The sequence below is a fragment of the Bos indicus x Bos taurus genome, chromosome 3, assembly GCF_003369695.1.
Source record: "Bos indicus x Bos taurus breed Angus x Brahman F1 hybrid chromosome 3, Bos_hybrid_MaternalHap_v2.0, whole genome shotgun sequence".
Taxonomy (NCBI): domain Eukaryota; kingdom Metazoa; phylum Chordata; class Mammalia; order Artiodactyla; family Bovidae; genus Bos; species Bos indicus x Bos taurus.
The window spans coordinates 118,455,911-118,474,470 of NC_040078.1; the positions used below are offsets into that span (position 1 = coordinate 118,455,911).

Sequence of the window (18,560 nt, forward strand, 5' to 3'; positions counted from 1 at the left end):
TTGGCGTAGACAATAAAGCAGAAGTAGATGTTTTTCTGGAACTCGCTTGCTTTGTTGATGATCCACCGGATGTTGGCAATTTGATCTCTGGTTCCTCTGCCTTTTCTAAATCCAGCTTGAACATCTGGAAATTCATGGTTCACATGCTATTGAAGCCTGGCTTGGAGAATTTTAAGCATTACTTTGCTAGCGTGTGAGATGAGTGCAATTGTGCGGTAGTTTGAGCATTCTTTGGCATTGCCTTTCTTTGGGATTGGAATGAAAACTGACCTTTTCCAGTCCTGTGGCCACTGCTGAGTTTTCCAAATTTGCTGGCATATTGAGTGCAGTACTTTCACAGCATAATCTTTTAGGACTGGAAAAAGCTCAGCTGGAATTCCATCACCTCCACTAGCTTTGTTTGTAGTGATGCTTTCTAAGGCCCACTTGACTTTACATTCCAGGATGTCTGTCTGGTTCTAGGTGAGTGGTCACACCATCGTGATTATCTGGGTCATGAAGATCTTTTTTGTTCAGTTCTTCTGTGTATTCTTGCCACCTCTTCTTAATTTCTTCTTCTTCTGCTAGGTTCATACCATTTCTGTCCTTTATTGTGCCCATCTTTGCATGAAATGTTTCCTTGGTATCTCTAATTTTCTTGAAGAGATCTTCAGTCTTTCCCATTCTATTATTTTCCTCTATTTCTTTGCATTGATTGCCGAGGAAGGCTTTCTTGTCTCTCCTTGCTATTCTTTGGAACTCTGCATTCAGATGGATATATATCTTTCCTTTTCTCGTTTTCCTTTCACTTCTCTTCTTTTCTCAGCTATTTGTAAGGCCTCCTCAGACAGCCATTTTGCCTTTTTGCATTTCTTTTTCTTGGGGATGGTTTTGATCCCTGTCTCCTGTACAATGTCACGAACCTCCGTCCATATTTCTTCAGGCATTTCATCAGATCTAATCCCCTGAATCTGTTTGTCACTTCCACTGTATAATCATAAGGGATTGGATTTAGGTCATACCTGAATTGTCTAGAGGTTTTCCGTACTTTCTTCAATTTAAGTCTGAATTTGCCAATATGGAGTTCATGATCTGAGCCACAGTCAGCTCCTGGTCTTGTTTTTGTTGACTGTATAGAGCTTTGCCATCTTTGGCTGCAAAGAATATAATCAATCTGATTTCGGTGTTGACCATCTAGTGATGTCCATGTGTAGAGTCTTCTCTTGTGTTGTTGGAAGAGGGTGTTTGCTATGACCAGTGCGTTCTCTTGGCAAAACTGTTAACCTTTGCCCTGCTTCATTTTGTACTCCAAGGCCAAATTTGCCTATTACTCCAGGTGTTTCTTGACTTCCTACTTTTGCATTCCAGTCCCCTATAATGAAAAGGACATCTTTACTGGGTGTTAGTTCTAAAAGGTCTTGTAGGTCTTCATAGAACCATTCAACTTCAGCTTCTTCAGCATTACTGGTTGGGGCAGAGACTTAGATTACTGTGATATTGAATGGTTTGCCTGGGAAATGAACAGAGATCATCCCAGAGATCATCCTGTCATTTTTGAGATTGCATCCAAGTACTGCATTAATATGAAAATGGTATGGTACATATTTTGAAAACAAGAAGATCCCTGTCTTTTAGAGATGCAGGCCCTGGAATAGTTATAGATGATATGATATACTGAGTGGGATTCATAACATCCATGGTTGGAGCTAAGAGGTGAGGTGGGGCACTGGCCAAACACGGCTGGGCAGGACCTGACTCTGCCAAGTTGGCTCATAGGACGTGAGGAGCCCGGCTACTTGTCATTCTGCTTCTGAATGTGTCTAAAATTTTTTTATGATACAAAATTAAAAAGAAATTTTTAATTACATTTCTAAATATCTTCTGAGTCAAACAGGAAATCCTAACAACCACTTAAAAATAAGCAGAACGGAAAGATAATGAAAAAAATTACCTGTAGTAACTTGAAAGTTTCTGGTCTTACTTGGAGGAAACTGACAAACTTAAATGATTATACTTGCCAATAATAAGGATATAATTCATAAGCTAGAAAGATGTATCTTTAGAAAAAACTCTAGAATAAACCCAAGGAAAACAGATGGGAGGAGAGAGTAAATACATAGATGAACGGAAAATGTCCATCACCCTTATACATTATACAGCAACACAATTAGAAGCTGGTTCTTTGAAAAGATCAATAAAATAGACTAACTTCTGATAAGAGTGACTTAGAAAATGAGAGTAAAGCACAGACTTAAACATTAGGAATGTAAGAGGTCACCAAAATTCAGATATAGCAGAAATGGAAAATACAATGACAAACTTGAAGCCAGTCAATTAAAAAACCTACAGAAATAGACACACTTCTAGAAAAATATGCTCATCCTCTGTGAAGCTAGTATAAAACTTTGTTACAAAAACCAAAGACATTATAAAAAAGAAAAATTACAATCCTGGCCATGAATACAGCTACAAAATTCCCAAATGAATTATTAGCAAGCTTAATCCAGCAGTCTACAAAAAAAAAAAAAGAAAAATCAAAAAATGATAATTGACCAAAACATGCAGCATTTTACAATGAGAATGCAACATCTCTAAAGAACATGTATAAATGTAATTCACTGCATTAATAATGACTTCATCATAATAAAAATAAGCATATTATATAATCCAACAACTATTCATTATAAAAAGCCTTTAGCAAACTGTGAATAAAATTTCTTTAGCCTGAAAAGGGGATTTCTTAAAAAAAAAAAAAATACAGCAAGTATTGCTTTTAAAGGTGAATGCTGACTGAGACAAGATTCCAGGCAACACCACTGCAGAGGAGCTGGCTGAGGGGTTAACAATACAAGTAGAAAGGCAAGACACGCTGCCATGGTGCAGACTCTATAATCGTCAGGATAGAACTCCTTCCCTGCTTTCCCTGGTGGCTCAGCAGTAAGGAATTTGTCTGCCATGCAGGAGATTAGGGTTCGATCCCTGGGTCGGGAAGATCTCCTGAAGAAGGAAACGGCCACCCATTGCAGTATGCTTGCCTGGAGAATTCCATGGACTGAGAAATCTGGTGGGCTTTGGTGTGAAGGGTTGCAAAGAGTCAGACGCGACTGAAGCAACTCAGCACAATACATGCATTTACTCTCAGAGGAAAACAGAAACAGCCTCCAGAACGCATTGGCTCTAAGTGATCAGATTGTACTCGCACTGCCCTTGGAACAAACAGAGCTGATGACAGGGCATCCGCTGAGTATTTACACCTGTGCGTCGTGGGCGCCTGAACAGGGCAGTGTCTGGCCTCCTGGACGAGACGCTCTGACACCCACAGCTTTTGCAGCCCCTCCCACTGATGACTCGGCCTTCAGAACCTCCAGCGGGCTGCTTGGCGATGGTTCAGTTGCTACGTCCTGTCTCACTTTTGCGACCCCGTGGGCTTTGCCCGCCAGGCTCCCTGTCCCTGGGATTCTCCAAGCAAGAACACTGGAGTGGATTGCCATTTCCCTCTCCAGGGGATCTTCCCCACCCAGGGATCAAACCCTCGTCTGCTGCTTTGCAGGCGGGTTCTCTACCACTGAGCCACCAGGGAAGCTCTGGTTTTCAATCCTTACGCGTCTGCTCAGCAGAGGCGGAGCCGGCACACGAAAGAAGGTCTGTCTGGGGACCTGGACCCTCAACGATGCCTAAACGCCACAATCCCTGGTGTGGTTGAAGAGAAGTGACAGAAGATGTGTCTAAACAAGGCTCCGCTTCAGGCTGTCCCCCCCCACCAGCATATCACCCCCAAGAGGGGTACACTGAAAACTCTCCACGCACAAACGGAACCCCGTGGCCACCCTGAGGACTGGGCCACCAGCGAGGCTCGGGCAGGAGGGAGCACGCAGGGTGGCCCCACTGGCCCGGCCCGGCGGCCGGCAGCATCGCCCCAAAGAGCAGGGTGCCCTCCTCACCTCGGTGAGGACCCAGCCGACGGGATCTTTGGGCCCTACTGCTAGACACCTCGGGGTTAACTTAAAGTTCCTCACATTGTACAGAGTTATAATGAAACAAACCAAGGTGTTGGAGAAGGAACAATGTATTTTCATTTTCTCAGCTTTCTCAGGAATTGCCAATACTGCTTTAAGGTTAATAAATCAGCAAATGGTAGACAGTAAGGACTGTGGTGTTGGAGAATACCCTTGAGAGTCCCTTGGACTGCAAGGAGATCCAACCAGTCCATTCTAAAGGAGATCAGCCCTGGGTGTTCTTTGGAAGGAATGATGCTAAAGCTGAAACTCCAGTACTTTGGCCACCTCATGCGAAGAGTTGACTCATTGGAAGACTCTCATGCTGGGAGGGATTGGAGGCAGGAGAAGGGGACGACAGAGGATGAGATGGCTGGATGGCATCACCGACTTGATGGACGTGAGTTTGAGTGAACTCCGGGAGTTGGTGATGGACAGGGAGGCCTGGTGTGCTGCAGTTCATGGGGTCAAAAAGAGTTGGACATGACTGAGCAACTGAACTGAACTATATCATTTATATATTATAAACAGAATAGCCTGAACAAAAAATAACACTGTAACTAGCAAAATCAGAAAGTGAACAAGAAAAAAAAGGCCAAAGAGTCTGTATGTGCTAATTATCTAATCTCTCACGAGGCGTCCACGAACACTGCCTAAAGTGGCTGTGTCAAGAAACAGCCATTTAGCTAAATATATGGGCTTGTAAACAATCCCGCAGTAACATGTGGAAAGAGGATACAGCCTCCCAAGTGACCAGAAGGACAACACAACCACTCACCCTAAAACCAAAGAGGAGGCCAGAGAGCCCACAGACAAGAAGTCAACACAGAAGCACTTAACACAGAAAACAGAGCATACAGACTGGATGAAAAGCTCAGAACTAAATGCTATCTGTTGTGTCACCAAGTGTAAATAGGATCTATTCACACAAAAATGAGCAGATAGGGTAAAAAACAAAATGACAATTACTGTCCACCTAGGAAGCACCCAGAACAGAACAGGCAAAGAGCAACCAAAAGAAATCTGAGGTCAAAGCATCAGTATTGCAAAGGTCAGCCCCAAAACAAAACCTAAACAAGACAAGGTCCATTTCATGTGTGTGTGTGTGTGTGTGTGTGTGAAAGTCACAAGACGAGGCCCATTTCACGTGTGTGTGTGTGAAAGTCACAAGACGAGGCCCATTTCACGTGTGTCTAAGTCACAAGATGAGGCCCATTTCACGTGTGTGTGTGTGTGTGTAAGTCACAAGACAAGGCCCATTTCACGTGTGTGTGTGCGTGTGAAAGTCACAAGACGAGGCCCATTTCATGTGTGTCTAAGTCACAAGATGAGGCCCATTTCACCTGTGTGTGTGTGTGTGAAAGTCACAAGACAAGGCCCATTTCACGTGTGTCTAAGTCACAAGACGAGGCCCATTTCACGTGTGTGTGTGTGTAAATCAGTCATCGTTTGTGACCCCATGGACTATAGCCTACCAGGCTCCTCTGAACGTTGAATTTTCCAGGCAAGAATAATAGAGTGGGTTGCCATTCCCTTCTCCGGGAATCTCCCTGACCCAGGGGTCAAACCCAGCTCTCCTGAATTGCAGGCATTTTTTAGCTACTGAGCCACCAGGGAAGCCCGTTGGAGCACAGCTTACCGTGAGAAAAGGGTGCCCTGGAGCTGTGTGTGTGTCCTCTAAAGAAAGCCAAGACGGACAGTGCAGAAAAGTCAGAAGGGATGAGCAGGAACGCAGAACTGACCACAGACCTGAACTTGCTCCGGTGCACCTGACGCGAGGGACACGAAACGTGGACACGGAGGCCCTGAGCCACACAGTGAGCGCTGCAGCAGGCGGGCCCCTGAGCCACACAGTGAGCGCTGCAGCAGGCGGGCCTCTGGAAAGGCTGTGCAATCAGAGAATTTATGACTCGCGAACTCCCACAAAATGCTTAAGACGAGCAAGGCACATAAACAGAAAGTTTCCACGTACATACACAGGACCCAGCATGCAGGCCCCAAGCCCTGTGCACACTGCCACGGAAAAAGAGACGAGTGAGACCAGAAGAGAAGCAGCAGCTCAGCCGGACGCCTGGCTCCAAAGCTCCAGATCTGAGAGGAAAGTGAAGAGAACTCATAAAGTAGATCTAATGAGCTCATCATACACTGAAAATTTCAGGAATGGATTACACTGAGCTCAGAGAGTAATTCATAGTCTTACACACTTAGGCAATGTTTTTAAAAAGGAATCGAAACAAGCATTGGACTCAGAAAGTTCGAAGAGGAACCAAAAAATTAAGCCATATCTCATTCAAGAAAAAAAAGAGGAACAAGATAATAAAGAGTTAAAGAAACTAAAGGAAATACTCACTCAAGAAACAGAAAATCCATAGAATTGCTCAAGCACGCCATGTGGACAAAGTTTGTGCTTAATGGGAGCAAAACTGTGGAAATGACAGGAGGTTTTGAAGAACCAGGCAGGCTGGAACATTACAAGCAAAACAAAAAGCCCTTTCCCCGTGGAACAAAACCAGAGATGATTACTGGGAATACCCTCATGTACAGCTTTGTACAATGATCAACATTTTGTTTCATCTATTAACATCCACTTTTTTGGTAACTGCACGGGATTAAACTGATAAAAGATGGCAGACAATGAGTCATTTTAAAAGAAACAGATTTCTCACATCAACATCGCTGTTGTTCAGTCGCTGAGTCGTGTCCGACTCTGCGATCCCATCCGTGAGTGACGAGGGTAGGACATGGGAAAACGTCAGAGCGAACAAGAGCCGTTCCACGCACCGCTGCAAACCAACGATAAACCGGACAATCGTATCTTCAGCCGGACTGCACGGGCGTGGAGCCGCCGCTGTACTACCCGCCACCCAAGTCTGATTCTCATCTGGTGCGCGTCTTTCAAGGGTCGGATTAGATGACCCGCCAAAGCTACTGAAGCGCGGGCGGACTCTACCATCTGAGCCTCTGGGGAGCCGCTTGGAAGAGACAGGCTTTCTTTAACAGTCTCCTGAGTAATAAACACACTATCAACAGTGAAGAAAGCATTCCGAACCTGAGTCTACAGAAAATAAAGTGACTTAGATGGCACGTGGGTCTCCAGGTTCAGCCCTCTGGGTCCCCAAACCGCCCCCACCCCGACTCCCTGCCTCTCCGGGCAGTCCAGGAGGGCAGCGGTGACTCTGGTGCAGGGACACATCCACCGGCCGGCTGCACTCTTCTGGCCTCCCTGAAGCCTGTGGCGTTCTTTTCCGGGAATCTGGAGTGCATCAACAGAGCAGACCATCTGCACTCGGCACTCTGTGAGTCCAGATGAAGCCGGGCGTCGGGTCCCCACCCCACTCCCCACTCTCTATCTCGGAACTTCTCCTTAAAGCTCTTCAGAAAATCCTTTGCCTGTTTCTAATTTGTTCTGCATCCCCCAAGAAGAGAAACTGTCTTTGGGAAATATTTGCAAGCGCAAATTGAGCAAGAGGCTGTAAATAAAAACCTGGCGAGCAGTGGGGGAACTTGGCTTTCGAGAACTGCACAAATGTGCTTCCGGGAAACTAAAAATAGAAGCAGGCCAGCTCCGTGCAAAAAAAAAAAAAGGGGGTGGGGGTGGGGGGACGTGTTCTGAGTTCTCACATATAAAGGCAGCCGACGAAGACACGTGTGAGTCCCAGAGGAGGCGCCTGGCGGAGGAATCCTGCGGGGGCTCTGCCATCGTGACTTTGGAAGCGGTGCGAGTGGACGAGAACTCACACACGATTACAATGCAGGGACAGTGAGACAGGAACAACAGCAGAAAGCCCAGCGTTTCATCCTCAAGCATTTACTAAAAGAGCCTCCCTGCAGCCCCCAAGGCCCTCAGCTGCAGTCCCAGCAGGGACCGGCGAGCCAGGCTGGAGAGTCCTCAGCACCTTGCCTGGCTGCTCAGACAGTCACTGCTGACACCTGGGTTCAATCTGGCCACACCCCTGCAGCCCCGGGCCCTCCTCACCTGCCCACACTCTGCGCCTGGGCTGTGCTCACTCTACCATAAATCAGGTTACCCCCTGAAAGCCATTTGGTTTACCCTAAACCCCATGGATAAAAAAACACATTATCTGAAAATTAAAAATAGTTTCGGTGGTCTAGGAAAGCCACAGATCTCCTCTGCAAGCGTCCTTGCCATTTCTGTTACGTAAGGTCAAGTTTACATAACACAGAGAAGAAAGCATTTCAGAATTTCCCTCTTAGCAACCCCCTAACGTTTGGTTATGGGTTTCACCTAACAGCTGGGTTGCAGTAGGAGCCAATATTACTTAATAGTAACAGTTGAAATATTTAAAAATAGAAGGTGTTTCTTCCACTTGGCAGCAGAGAGAGAAGGGAGGGCAGCAGGGGGTGAAGCAGGGAGCAACCCCAGCTTCTCGGGGGGTGGGCTGGCCTCTTTCAGCAAGCACCTCCTGGACACCAAGGTGCCCAACGAGGAAGGCAGCATCCTTTGGGGGCTCTGCAGGGTGGGGAGTGGGGCCAGTGGTGTGGGGATGCAGTGTGTGTTGGGGGTGGGGAGGGAAGGCGGTCAGGCTCAGATTTCAGTGTCTGAAAGGAACACCTGGGACGCCGGTCAAAAATTCATGCACTTGAAGCCCCTGGTGGCTCAGACGGTAAAGAATCTGCCTGCAATGGAGACCCAGGTTCGATCCCTGGGTCGGGAAGATCTCCTGGAGAAGGTAATGGCTGCCCACCCCAGCATTCTTGCCTGGAGAATCCCCTGGACAGAAGCGGCTGGCGGGCCACAGTCCATGGGGTCGCAGACACGACTGAGTGACTGACACTTAACGCATATGCGGGGACGGCGGCGGAAGTGACCGAGCCTCTGCAGCGACCAGCACAGGTCGTGGCTGAAGGGCCGGCAGGCTGGCAGAGTACCCGTTACCATGGTTACCGCCACCCCTGCCAGCAGCAGTGCCAAGGCAGGGATGCCAAGCTCTCACGGGGGCAGTGGGCGGCCTGATCCGCGGCCTGGAGCCCCCGGCTGGGGGAGCGCTGCCCGCAGGACGGCACCACGGGCGCTGTCCAGGACACAGGTGGGGCGGCCTGGAGCCCCCGGCTGCGAGAGCGCTGCCCGCAGGACGACACCACGGGGGTGGGCAGCCTGATCCGCGGCCTGGAGCCCCCGGCTGGCGGAGCGCTGCCCGCAGGACGGCACCACGGGCGCTGTCCAGGACACGGTGGCGTGAGGGGGCAGGGCCCCCTGCCGAGACGTCACATCCACGTGGGCTGCATGCAGCCACTCCAGGGCCCCAGCCCCAGCCCAGCCCCCTCCCAGCAGGGGCTCTGAGAGCCCCCTTCCAGCATGCCCGTGTCCCACCCCAGACCTCACTGGCTCCCGCGGGCAGCCCCCTGGAGCTCCCATCTCTGTTCGGCAGCTCCGCCTTCCCGACCTGCAGAGCCGAGACCTTGGGACCACCGTGCACTCCTCGGCATCAATCCTGGCCCGCCTGCCCCTCAGCGAGCCCCCTATTTCCACACGCGGGGCAGCTTCAGCCTGCCCACTGCATCCATGCCAGCTCCTCGCCCCTGCCCGCAATTTAAGCTCCACAAATAACACGGATCTCGGCTTTACTCATAAATATACGTGTCCCAAGAGCCAAGGGTGCTGACGGATGCCTGGGAAGCACGATCACTGTGGAGGAGGGGTGAGCGAGTGGGACCAAACCCACCTTGACCGTGAGCCTTTCTGGACCCCGTTATTTAAAACTGCAGAGACCCTTCCCCACGAGAGTTCCCCCGTCTCTCCTCGCTTCTTCTCCTCCACAGCACTGGTGACCTTCTTGCATCTGCTCGTGTTCTATATCATCTGCCGTCACCAAGTAGGATTTAATGACCGTATTTAGAATCCTGCCTCTGACAGCTAGAGAATACAACTCTTCTAAAGCACATACTGAAGAGTCATAAGCACTGACCATAAAGCAACTCTCAAATTCAGAGGCTTGGTAATCTCTACCCGTAATATTAGAAATCAATCACAAAAAGATGACTTGAAAAACTCTATACCTCCAGATGAAAAACACTTGTAAATGTCACTTTTTTCAAAGAAAAAAGAAGCATCAAACAAAGTTTCCAGAGGCTACAAATTAGCTACTATCAACTAGAACTTGAATCCTACAAATGGGAATTTACCAAAGCATCTGCACCTGTCTCCAGAGAGCCCCATGACCTCCCTCAGGAAGAAGAAAGGCCAAAACGTAAGTGAGCTAAAAGACGTTCAACCTGAGAGTTTGGAGCAAGGATATCCACATACCCGCAGCCCACACCCCCACCAAAAGCAGAAATAAGAACAGGAATGAAGGGAGGAGAAACTAAATATACAGGTATCACTAGAGGCAGAAGCTAGTTCTTTGACAGATGACAAAACAGACAAAGCCTGATCAGACAGACAGGTGTCCTGGCTCCCACGACACCAGCTCTGCACGCGCCCTGTCCCGCTGGAAACACTTGGGGGGGCAGGGGGCGGGTTCATGGGGAGACCCGGCCAGCAGGACACTGTGGGCAGCCCTCGGCGGGCCTCCTGGGCTGGACACATGGGGCGCTCAGGGGGCACCTGTGGGACTGAAAGGCGCGCCCGCCTCCTCCACTCGGGCTCCCGACTCTGCTCCCCGTCCGCTCCCACCTCGCAAGGCTGCCCAAGGTCACTGGTCAGACCCCGGCCCACTGCAGCGCCTGGGAGCCCGCGTGCCAGGGACGCAGGGGCCCCGGGTGCGGGTCCGCGGCTGCGGGATGGTGTGAGTCGCTGTGCAGCTTCTCCTTAAAGGACGGCACTCTGCCCTCCTAGGGGACAAGACTGAGAAGTCACAGCAGGCTAAGTGTGAGTGCTTTCCCAACAGACAACAGACGTGGACGAGAGCTAACCCTGGCAGCACACACTTCTTTAGACACCCGTAAGGGGTTCACAGACTCTGGACACAACCCATTCATACCCCGCAGCACCAAGAAGAGAACAGAAAAGCTGGTTTAAAAAAAAAAAAGACAAAAAGACGAAAAGCGCTCTACCCACCAGTAACGTGCGCACACCCCTCCCTTCCCGGCATCAGGCGCGCGTCCAGCGCCCAATCAGAACCGAGTCCTGAGCCGGAAAAACGTCGTGTCTTCCGCCTAATCACCCCTTTCAAATACAGCACGAGGACACTAAGGTTTCATGCTACACTTTCTGTATCAGCGGAGACCGTAGGGTCACGGCGGCCGGAGCCCCGTTTTTTCCTATAAGGCGGACAGACAGCCAGTGGCCCACCTCCCCGCACCGGGCACCAGCGGGCGCGGGCCACTTCCGCATCAGGGGCACCTGGGGCGCGAGGCCCTGCCCGCCCGCCTCCGGGGCCCGCCTCGTTGGACCGGGCCACTCGGTCCTCAGGGCTCCGGGCCCCAGCAGGCTCTTCCTAACTCGGCATCTATGGCAACAACCACAGTAGAGACTTAATGGGGCGGGGCAGCCGGTGATAGACATAAATACGCCAAACAATCCAATCTCCCTCCCCCGCACCGGGGGTACTGCCAGGACGCAGCTGGGAGCCAGGCCCTGCCAGGCGGGGCAGAGGTGCCTGGAGGGGCGGCCGCAGGGGCGCGGGAGGAGGGCGCGAGCAGCCAGCCCGGGGCGGGGCACCCAGGGGCATGGCACTGGGGGGTGGTTAAAGATGGCAAATGGAACAGTCCTCCAGAGCCCACTAAAGCTGTGTGTGCATTAAAAAAAAAAAAAATCAGCTACACAATCGCAGATAAAAGGCAAACCAGAGAGAGCAGGGTTCTAGAGCAAAACACACACGTGAACAAGGGGTGCCCGCCTCCCAGCCTCACGGAAGACACGCCTGAGCGGGGCAGGGGGCCCTGGCCGCACGCACCCCCGGAGGGTCCCTGGTCTCTAGGTGCTCTGCCTAAAAGCGGAGCAGACAGGCCAGGAAAGCCGTCATCACGGAAGGCAGACCCAGACAGATAGACGACAGGACCTTGCAGGGAACCTGCTGCCCAAGGAGAAGGGAGCCAGCCAGCAGAGCCGTCCCAGAGAGAAGGGCGGCGGTCAGAGGCTAAGACCACGCGCCCCCAGTGCAGGGCCCGGCTCGGTCCCGGTCAGGGACCAGGTCCACCTGCCACAATGACGATCTGGTGCAGCCAGATAAATAAATGTTTTTAAAAATTGAGAGACATGCAGAGAGAGAGGGTGGCCCCACTGCCCGATGTCCCTCAGGGAGGAAGCTGACCTCAGCAGACAAGGGGGCCGGTCCTCAGTATCGGGAGGGAAAGCGCTCCCCAGAGCCATCAGAGCAGCCCCGGGTTTGGTGAGACCTGAGTGAAAGTGCCTGGGAAACACAAGAAGAAGGGAAAGAGACAGGAGCAGCGGCCCCAGGAGCAGCGGCAGAGCCACAGGGCACGTGTTCCCTTCTCTGCAGACCCAGCCGGGTCCGCAGGCTCCCGGCCCACTCGGAACCGAAAGATGCATAAAAGCCCAGATGGTGCAGACAGCGCAGCGGGTGCGGCTCTGCCCCCAAGGGCGCGCAGCTGCAGGAACGCTCGGCTTCGCTCTGCTCAGGGCCCTGGGGACCGACTGTCAAGGCCAAGTAACAGCGGGAGGCGGGGCTGGATTTAGGTCCAGAGGCAGAAACGCCAGCGCATGCCTGTCTCTCCTCTGGAGACGCCATCCACAGTGCAGAACCCATAGCTTTCTCCCCAGAACCACCGGGGGAGGTATCCACCTCCTTGCCTGTCAATCCCACAGCCCAGGGTTCCTCCAAGGCAGGGGGCGAGGCCTCGAGTCCCTCCTCTCTAGGGAGCTCAGTCCCCAGGCAGGCGGGGGCTCCGGGGCACACCCCCTTGGCCCGAGCGCTGAGGGCGGCCTGGCCGCTGGTGGCTGAGCTGCGGCGGTTCTCGTGGCCGCCGCTCAAAGCCAGACGTGCACCTGCGCTGCCGTTGGTGGCGGGGGGGGGGGAGGCCCGCGGCAACCCGAGTCCCCCCTCTGCAGGCAGGCCCGTGCGCCAGGCTCGGTGTTAAAGACAGCTACGTGGGCATGAAACACTCAGGAGGTCTGCGCTCAGTGCAGCAGAGAGCAGGCGTGCCTCGGACATGATTCCAAGAAAAAGCCTGAGCAGGTGTGAAGCCTCGTTCTCAACCTAACTCCGAGTGCTTTGTCATTAAGCTTCTCTACACCGGCTAGTTTTGCTTCATTTTAAACAGCTGTCCTGGGGGACGGGGGCGTAATTAAGGCCTCTGGGCTGGTTGCGGGGTGACACAGTCATGCTGGGGGGGGGGCACTGGGATGAGCAGACCCGAGGGTATCAGTGAGCTGGGGGTCAGCAAACAGAGAAGGATGGGAAGCACTGTGGGGCCCTCCCAGTCCCCACTTTCTGGGCCCGCAACGCTCTGCCAGGCTGAGAGAGGACGTGCTGTTGGCTCGAGGTCACACGGCCTCGGAGAGTCAGGCAGATCCTGCTGCCTGGGCCCTAGGCATTGCATTAACAGTAGCTCAGCTGAGCCACTAGGGCTTCCCTGGTGGCTCAGATGGAAAACAGTCTGCCTGCAATGCCAGAGACCTGGGTTCGATCCCTGGGTCAGAAAGATCCCCTGGAGAATGCATTGGCAACCCACTCCAGTATTCTTGCCTGGGAAATCCCATGGATGGAGGAGCCTGGCGGGCTACAGTCCATGGGGTCGCAAAGACTCAGACACGACTGAGCGGCTAACACAGCTGGGCCCAGCCCTGACCCTGCACTGACTTCCTTACCACCGAGCCCAAAGCGGGAGGGCAGGGGTGGAGCCTTGGGAAACGGGAGGAGGAGGAGGAGGAGAAACTGGACAAAAAGACAGCCTGATGTGTGCCATGTGAGAGGCTGTGAGCAGAGGAGACAGTCCCCTGGCCTGCGCAGAACAGAGACGAGCAGCGTCAGGACGGGCCCAGGACGAGGAAGCCCAAGTCCGCTCTCCCTTCCAGCACTGAGCAGGCGGCAGCCGTGGGGGCCCCCGAAGCTGGCATCAGGCCTTCACTGAGCCCCATCCCGACCCCAGGAGCCCAGCCTTACAGGAAAAGCACACAAGGGAGGGGCCAGCGGACAGTACAAGGGTGAGGCTTTGCCGTGGGAGGATTATGATACCGGGATGAACCGCTTCCCGCGGGGGAAGGGCCGGGCCAGCTGCTTTCCCCAGGCCACGTGGGTCCTCAGCTAGGCACCTGCCCCGCCTCTCCTCTCGCCAGAGGGAACCGACAACAAGAACAGCAAGACGTGCCTGGGAGGCATCCTGAGTTCCAGCCAGCCTCAAGTGGTCCCTGCTCCAAAGCCTGAGGAGGATCAAGCAATTCAGTAACCCTTGCACGGTGCGGTGGTCAGACGCTCGGAAAGATTCGGGAATCTGCGGCTGGAGCCAGACCTCACTTTTTCAAATCGGGTTTGGGTAAGTTCTTCAGAGTTTCGGCAGTGTCTTCAAGTTTCCATAATTCTCTTTAAAAAAATGACACCCTTGTTACACAGCCTTGAAAGGAAAGCTCGGGAACTCTGATGGAAACGCACATATAGGGTGAGGGCAACGGTGCCCACGGTGAGGCTCCTGTGTGGTTGGCACCTCGTCCTAGTAGCTGGGCTGGCCTAGAGGTCCCTGGCCTTCTCTGAGAGGTGGCCCCTGCAGAGCAGAAATGGGCCCCTGCCCCGTCATGGACCCGATGGCTGACCCTGGGGAAGCCGCCTTGCCCCTCGCCTCCGGTGGGGAGCGGGCCCTTGGCAGCCAGCACTCTGGTGCCTCTCGTGGGCCCCCAGGGCTGCTTCCTCCACGTTGCTCCCGGGAACAGGGGCTTCTCCTCCAGCCCCTGCACCCATCCAGCTGCTGAGCGTCTCCACGGTCCGGCTCCAAGGGAGCTCGCCTGCCGGGTCTGCAGCCAGCACTGCACACACTCACCACGAGGCCTCTTTTCCAGACTAAACATGCGCTGCCTTTATGATCAGGAAAAAAAAGTATCTACTTTCAAAAAAAACCGAAAGTGATTCAGGAATGGAGGACTGAAGTGTTTGTAGAGTCCCCTGGCACAGCGGGCGTGCAAGCTCTCTGCCAGGGCCCAGCTCTCGCCTCCTCCTCTGCCCTCAAGTCCCACATCTCTCCCCACCATACTGTGAGCTTCCTGGGAGCCCACAGGGTGCCCGTCACTCTGCCTGCAACCCAAGTCCCCACCCAGGAAGGAAAAGACAATCCCCCCGGGAAGGATGAGGTGGTGACATTCCACTTCATCCAAAAAATGAGGAAATACGATAGATACTAACACAGATCCCCGGGTCGGGAAGATCCCCTGGAGAAGGGCATGGCTACCCACTCCAGTCTTCTTGCCTGGAGAATCCCACGGACAGAGAAGCTTAGAGGACTACAGTCCATGAGGTTGTAAAAGAGTTGGACACAACTGAGCATGCACACACACACACACACACACACGCACACCCTCCCCCCCCCACCCCCGCAGAACAACAGTAATGGAGGAGCTGCTATGACCCAGTGGTAGGCAAACGGTTATATGTTTTCTCCCTTTTATAATAGAACTATTCACAACTAAAAACCTTAAAACAAGAAAAAAAAATGCAAAAAAGAGGGAAAGGCTTGTTAACATATAAAAAGTTAAGGGAGAAGGTGGAGAAATCAGAAAGAACCCCAAAACAAAGAGCATTTTAGCTTGTGCCTTCTACAATGCAAACTTTTCTGGTGAGAGAGATTCTTGTAGGAAGGAGCTCAAGTCTTGAGTCAAGGTGGCCCACAAATAGAAAGGCTGAACGGTGCTTTTTTATTGAAGTAAGACTTCACAAGGACTGACTGTGTTTAAAGAGAACCATTGTCAGAAAGGCTGTCGAGAGGGCTGCCTTTCACAGCCAGGAACAGACAAGAAACGCACGCGGTGGAGGTGGGGAGGGCCACGTGGGCGCTTGCCCGCGCACGGTAAAAGGCGCACATTCACGGGAGCAGGTTCCCACAGGGCTGCTGGAGTAACTCCTGCAAATCATACAGTTTGTTTTCACACCGCCAAGTGTCAAAAGAGTACTTTAAGCTCAACCAGGATTGACACAAAAACGCACCTGAAAATGTCTCTACTCCCGTATCACAAAAATGTGGCTCTAGGACCTTCCTGGTGGGCCAGCGGTTGAGAATCCGCCTGCCGACGCAGGGGACGCAGGCTCGGGCCCTTGGTCCTGAGGATTTCATGTGCCACGGGGCAGCCAAGCCTGTGAGCCACAACTACCTAGCCTCCGAGCTGCAACTACTCAGCCTGCGCGCCTGGAGCCTGTGCTCTGCAAGGAGAAGCCTCCGCAACGAGAAGGCTGTGCCCCCGACTGGAGGAGCCCCTGCTCGCTGCAGCAAAGACCCAGCACAGCCAAACGTAAATAAATGTTCTATTTAAACGCGGCTTGACAGAAACTGTCAATACTGATTTTCAAATTATCATATGGGCTGAGATTCGTATTTCTTTGTTGAACGCACCGTACAGTGAGTGCTTATATAAATGGGGCCTGTGTGCTCGGTCGTGTCCCAACTCTTTGGGACCCCATGGACTGCAGCCCACCAGGCTCCTCTGTCCAGGGGATTCTCCGGGCAGGAATACTGGAGTGGGTTGCCATTTCCTTCTCCAGTACAGTGCTCAGAATGACCGAAAACACAGTCTTAAAGAACGCCTTTCGCTTCAGCAGCTTTTAAGGGGGAGCTCGTGGCGAAGACTCCGTGGCCAGCGTGTGGCATGGGCAGCCCCCCGGTGCAGCCCTCCTCCTGCAGGCTGGTGCTCACGGGCGTCTCTTCTCCAGGTTTTAGAGCCACACTGCACACACCGACCCGTGGGGTCACCGGCAAGTGCAGCGTCATCCTCTGACTCTGACCAACGGAATCTGGAGGTGCGGGGCTACTGGCTCCTGTGTCCTGGGGCCCCCTCCCCAACATGCCATCTCTGAAGTGGGGGGCTTCCCCAAAAGAGAGAGAAGGGGGGTAGCAGACAACAAGGGCTGTGCTGGGATCAGAGCCGGCACGGCCACGGCCCTGTCCACGCCATCTGCAGCGTCTGGCCGCCTGACGTCTACCCAGGGACCACCACGAACAGACACAGGCTTGGTCTCAGAATCCTGCAGAGACGACGTGATTATCCCATCCAGAACTGAAATCAAGACACTGGGCGGCTTGCTTGAAGCCACCCAGTCCGTGGGTCACCAGGATTCCAGGCCTCCCCCCCGCACCCCCCTCCAGAACTGCGGTCAGTGTTCGTACACGGAGCTGGGAGGCCCGCACGAAGTCTCCACCAGCAGGACATGCTTCTCAAGCTGGGAGGCGAACGGGAAGCCACCCACTTCCTGGCTCACTTGGGAACCACCTTTTCACAGTCTATCAAGCTACTGAAACCCCCTCCACCCACACCTGGGCAAGCATCAGGAGACTGCCTGGAGAGGCCTGAGCTACACAAGGACTCAGTGTTTAAACCAAAGCTGCCCTGGCCAGAGGAACTCAGGGAAAGGGAAAGCGGACCTCTGACTCTGCGGGGGTCAGACAGCACAGAGGAGCATTGCCAGCTGCTAGTTTCAGCCCTCCCCTCACCCCCCGCCATCCTGGGTGAACGTAACCCTGATGGGCAGGTGGACGCCAGCCTGGGGCCACGGCACCTTCGAGGAGCACCACAGACACCTGAGCTGCATGTCTGGGGAGATGCCAGAGACGGCACTCGGCGGGCCTCCGAGAGTCGCTAGTGAAGAAAGGAGTCTCTCCTTTGACGCTTCCAGCTCAGCCGCGACTTCTTTCTGGCTGGATGGGGAAGGTGCAGCCACAGGCGGTGTGGCCGGGGGCCGGGGCAGAGGCGGGGGTCCGCGTGCCCCTCCTTGTCCCAGCCGGCCCTGCACACGCAGACAGCAGGCACAGTGGGCGCAGGCAGGCTGGCATCCAGGAGGTGCCACGGAGCGCAAACCACAGAGACAGGGGCCCTGCCTTCAGGACACGGCCAAGCCAGGCCCAGCAGTGCTGACCTCAAAACGCTGACAGTGGCTCCCTGCACCCACCCCAGGCCTTCTCGGGTCGGTTTTATTCTCAGTAAGGCCAAGGAGCCCGAGAGGAACGGATCCACTCTCTGAGCTGAAATCCCGGAGGATACCAGATGAAGGCTAAGCATTTTACTAGAAGGAGAAAGAAAAGCTTCCACAGCCGTGTAGATTAGGAAAACACTGCCCAGGGCATGGCATGCAGAAATAGCGTACACGGAATGAGAAATTCCTAACCACAGCCGACGCTTTTTGCTAATGAAAGAAGGAAAGCTGATTCGAGAAACATCAATGACACTTTCCCCAGGAGCCTGGGGCCCTGGATCCAGTGAGACCTGCATGGCGGTGTCCCAGCTCCAGAGCAGGGCTCCTTCCTTTGAGGCCTGGAGTTAGACCCCACACGAGCAGTTCTCACCTTTGGGAAGAACACACCCTGTCGGAGCTCAGGACACAGAGGACCCGGAATTCTCTGCCACTTAAGCAGCATTAAGCCGCGCCCATTTCATATCCAAAACCGTCGCCCTATCTTACCCTAGGAAAGAGCATGTGACCTCCTTGGACCTGAGACCCCACCCCTTTCTCTCCACAGACCCCCCGGACAGTG

At 53.2% G+C, this 18,560-nt stretch overlaps 1 protein-coding gene across 5 annotated transcripts in view; it reads right to left on the reverse strand.

Moving 5' to 3' along the window:
- Positions 1-18,560, reverse strand: part of HDAC4 (histone deacetylase 4) — a 296,637-nt gene that overhangs the window by 128,802 nt on the left and 149,275 nt on the right. The gene's annotated exons all lie outside the window — the stretch shown is intronic.